The sequence below is a fragment of the Hibiscus syriacus genome, unplaced genomic scaffold (assembly GCF_006381635.1).
Source record: "Hibiscus syriacus cultivar Baekdansim isolate YM2019G1 unplaced genomic scaffold, ASM638163v2 tig00005406_pilon, whole genome shotgun sequence".
Lineage (NCBI taxonomy): Eukaryota > Viridiplantae > Streptophyta > Magnoliopsida > Malvales > Malvaceae > Hibiscus > Hibiscus syriacus.
The window spans coordinates 202752-207982 of NW_024062056.1; positions in this window are offsets into that span (position 1 = coordinate 202752).

Below are 5231 nucleotides of genomic sequence, written 5' to 3' on the forward strand. Positions count from 1 at the left end.
AAGTGTAACGTAAATTAATAATCCTTTATGCTTCTGCAGGTATGTTGTGAATTTGATTGGGAGTTGGATGAACTTGATGTAAGCTTAACTCTTTTAATTTTAATGCACAGTCTAATTAGCATGATCTTTTGTGAAGTTTGAATTATATGAAAGGTTAGCTTGGAATTTGTTTTCAGTTTCAGTTTCTTGCTGTGGACTTCAGTCTTTGGCTGTTATTTATTTGTAATACGAATTTTAGTCTAAATTATATCTACCAATACGCATGAGTTTACTGATAAATTGATCGAGGAAGATGAATTAGATAAAGATCAAAAGGATACCTTTAAGGTGAAGTTTGAATATCCACCAATTAATTGTGGATTCATGTATTTATAACTTCTTTTCAGTCTGACATGCTTTTGATTTTGTAGGAGTTTGTTAAAGAGAAAGTTAGAGAAGCAAAAAAAGCTAATCGGCAGATATATTATTGGTAACATTGCATCTTGACGTGTAAAAATATATTTTGGTCAGGATGATGAGTAATTCGAGCAATTCATTTCTGCATGCAAGAGAAACCCGCAAAAAGGCCCTTGAAGAAATGAGTGAGGGAAAAAATTTAAACATACCTATATTCATTTTAATATAGTTTGTAAACTTGAATGTTTGTAAACTTAGATTTATTTATGTTAATTATTTTTACTTAATTTGGGTCATAATTAAATTTTAAGGTTGTTATTGGATATTGCTATATGATATTAAATTTGGGTAATAAATAGCAGAAAATAACATTTGCAAAGTAGGTTTCATTTGCGGTGTTTTAAGATAAAAAAAGGCCACTAAATAGACTACATAATTGTGGCGTTTTCAGTTAAAATTACAAACGCCACAATAGGTTCATACATTTAGCAGTTTTTTTTTACAAAACGCCGCAATAGGTTCATACATTTAGCGGTGTTTTTCTACAAACACCACAATAGGTTCATACATTTAGTTTCTTTTTTCTTACAAACATCGTAATATGTTCAAGCATTTAACGACATTTTTCCTATAAATGCCGCAATAGGTAGGTAATTTAGTGGCATTTGAAAACGCCACAATTGTGTAGTCTATTATGTGGCATTTTTTTATCTTAAAACGCCGCAAATAAAACATGCTTTGCAAATGTTATTTTATTCTTTGCAAATTTAATAGACTAAACAATTGTGGCGTTTTAAAAAAATGTCGTTAAATGTCTAAACCTATTGCGACGTTTGTAAGAATAACGCCGCTAAATGTATGAACCTATTGTGACGTTTGTAAAAAATTCCTCTAAATGTATGAACCCATTGTGATGTTTGTAAAAAAACGCTGCAAAATGTATGAACCTATTGCAGCGTTTGTAAAAAAACGCCGCTAAATGTATGAACTTATTACGGTGTTTGTAAAAAAACACCGCTAAATGTCTGAACCTATTGAGGCATTTTTTATTTACAAATGTCGCCAATGTTTGCAATGATAGTTTGAACGACATTTCTTGCGGCGTTTTTTATATGTCGGGAAGGTTTTTGCGGCGTTTAAAAATGTCACTATAAGAATAAAAGAACACCGCTATAGTCCCATTCTGTTGTAGTATGGAAATATTTAAATTATATCATGCAATGTATAATGTAGAGATGGGAATACACAGATGCAAATATACAAATGACAATTCTTGAAGAACTAACAATGTCTCGATATTATGGGAAAGTGAAAATCAAAGATTACAGAAAAATATGATTCATCTTCTAGTCGTTCAACTATTACAGAAAAATATGATTCATCTTCTAGTCGTTCAACTAGTGTGAGTTGTTGGATGATGCATCGTCTTTTGTCAGACTTGGGTTTTTTAAAAATCTTTAGAGCTTCTATTGTTTTTTTTATAGAATCGATTCATTGAATCGGACCGTGATCCCTAATTATTGGCTTTGGTGTTGAATCTTCTTGAGTGTAGCTTATCTACTCGATAGGTAGATTGTCTATTGTCTTTGTTTTGATTTTTTGCTTTGTCTAGGGAGGAATATTTGAAATTATATCTAACCCAATGAAAGACATTGTTATTTCAAGAACCTTCTAAATGACCAACAATTTCATAGATCAATAACTTTAAATGATATATCATGTTCATATAAAAGTACAGCACAACAAAACACATAACAAGGTAAATTGAAAACAAGTTAGTAGAAATGATAATTAAAGTAATGTGAATTGGAAAAGAAATAATTAAATACAACTCATAGATGAGGCTACAAATAAAACAAGCAAAGGAAATTAGAGTCCTAACCGCATGTATTCTAGTTCTCTTAGGTTATCCACGTGGCTCTAAAAGGGTATTATTGCTAAATTCTCTATACGAGGTTTGGCTCTAAAAAGGGTTCCCATACTATCTTTACAACTTTCTAAGGTTAATAGAGACCTCAATTCTGGCCCATTACAAACTTTTCGAATCGAATTTAATTCAGGGAATCACATCACTAAATGCGTATCACAAAACTAATATCCGAACATGCACTTAGAATACTTTCCAATGGTAATTTGTTAGACCTACACAAGGAAGCTTAATGCTCCTTGGTGGTGTGACGTTTTCCCATACTTAGGTGGAACAGAACGAAGCTCGAGTATAGAGCAATGATATGCAACAGTTTTAAATATATTAACACAAGTGAAAGCACTAACCAGAGAGAGTCTTTTCTATTTTTTTGAAAAAAACATAATGAATCGTAAATTAAATAATTTGGAACTTAAAATTTCCAAATCTCGAATATAGGGTAATCTACTTGTGACTCGACTCTCAAATTTTTTTAGAAAACAAAAGTCCCTAGCAGAGTCGCCAAGTTGTCGCAGTCGACCATTTGGGGAAAAAGATGACAAGTTGCAACGATGAGGTTCTTTTGAAATGATTTTTAATGAAAAATTTAGATTCGCCACCAATAAATTTAAGATATGATTGGAACAACTAAAATTGGGTAATTTTAATAAAACATTTTATTTTATCAAAAATATCAAATTTTGGTCTCCGAAAACAAAAATTGAATTCGAGAATCAGTTACGCTTGGGGGAGGATTAGCACCCCACAATGCCCAAAAATTGGTACCTAGTCGATTACCATATATTTAAAAATTGAAAATTTTGAGTTCGAAGTTTTATCTAATTTAAAATCCACTATGTATGCAAATTTTGAAAAGGTTATCTGTTTACCAAGACCAATAACGACCATCCTCGAGCATTTTATGCGAAAGCTTCATTATCGATCTAATAAATAGACATTGCCTTGATAATTAATAAAATATGATGCAAAGTTTTGAAAAAGATGTCGGTTTACTTCGGGAACTACCAGTGGTCACCCTTTGAGTATAATGTGATACACTATTAATTCATTGATAAATGAACATTGCCTTATTATTTTTTAAAATCAAAATGCAATTACATAACCATTTATGAACCTAATTATACTAGGTGAATTAATTAAGACTTTCACTAACATAAAGTGTTGAATTATGAAATTTAAAGAACCTAAAGGACTAAACCTAAAAATAGAGGCTCTAATATTCATCATAATCGATTTTAACCAATTATTGAATCGAATAATCAACTTGGACCCTCAGACATTTTTGATGCGAAGGCCAACTCCAATTATCCCCTAATTAAGGGACTAACGTGAAATTTAGCCTAAAATAGAGGCTCTAATATTAATCGTAGTCGATTTTAACTAATTATTGAGTTGAATAATCAACTTGGACCTTCGGGCATTTTAATACGAAGGCCAAATCGTATTATTACCTAATTAAAATATAGTTCAAGGATTAATTTCAATGTGTTCTAAAGTTTAAGGACTAGATCTAAAAGAAGTCTAAATTAAGGATTAAATTAAAAGAATCTAAACCTAATAATACCATTATACTAGGGCTGACATGCAATTAAGTAACAAGTGCTCTAATTAAACAAATATAACATGATAAGGGCCTAATTGAAATAAAAAAAGGCTAAAATTAGTATAAAAAAGGTATAAGGATACAACGACAAAAATGCATAAAAACTAACTTAAAAGGATCTAAACACAATTATTTATTTTTAATCATAGCAACTAACAACAAAACAAGAGGGAAAACAACATATTTAGTACTCTGATTCGAAAGTAACAAACATCTAGAATATTAGTGACTAAATCGAACTGAAAATTAAATATATATGCAAAAAATCGAATTAATTAAAGACAGCACTAAGTGACCTAAGTGTAAAAACAAGGATAAGTTATAGGGTCCTAAAGGAAATTTATCCTCTCTTTTAAATCTAACGTAAAATTGGAAAATCATGTAAATAGGGTTTGCCCATTTAAAATAATTCATAAAATTAAAGAAAATAATGATTGGTTTGTAAAAACAAAATCTTAAACTTTAAGGACTTTAAACGAACTAACCCTAATCAACCTATATAAATATATATTTATAGTTGACCGAATCTAACTTGACTCTAATAACTCACATTCTCAGTTGCCTCTGACTTTGAGAGTTCTCAAATTCTCCCAACTCTTTCTTCATTTAGTCAGCCACCCTCCACCTTCCAAACCAGACGTCGACGGCCACTGCCAGTGGTGGTTGGACTACCTTAGACCTAACCAAAATGACCCCAAAACGGTCAATCTACTTCTCTAAACCCCGATCCGAACCTCGAAGGCTCAAAAAACAAACCCTAACTCCTATAAATTAAACTTATCGCACTCCCTCTCTGCCGTAAATCAGCTCTCGAAACGTCAACCATCACCAACGGTGGTCAGACTACCAAAATCTAAACCAAGGCCTGAAGCGAGGCGACCTCCCCCTTTCCCTCGTCTAAACCTCAAAACCAAGTCCTAGAGTAACATGCAAAACTCCCACTGCTCTAAAGGAGACCTGACTCCTCACCTTCTTCCCTCCGACGACTTCCCCACTCCGGTTAGACTCGATGAACCAGATAAATAGATTACTGTAGACACTCATTTTCGTCTCACTTATATATATAGATATATATATATATTATAGTTTTAAAATATTTTTAAAACCTATATATAATATATAGTTTTGAAAGCATGTTTGAAAATATTTATATATTATATAGTTTTTAAAGTATTTTGAAAATAAATATAATATAGTTTTACATTTTGAAAATATATGTATTATATAGTTTTTAAAGTATTTTGAAAATAAATATACTATATAATTTTTAAAACATTTTTTTAAAAAATATATAGTTTTTAAACA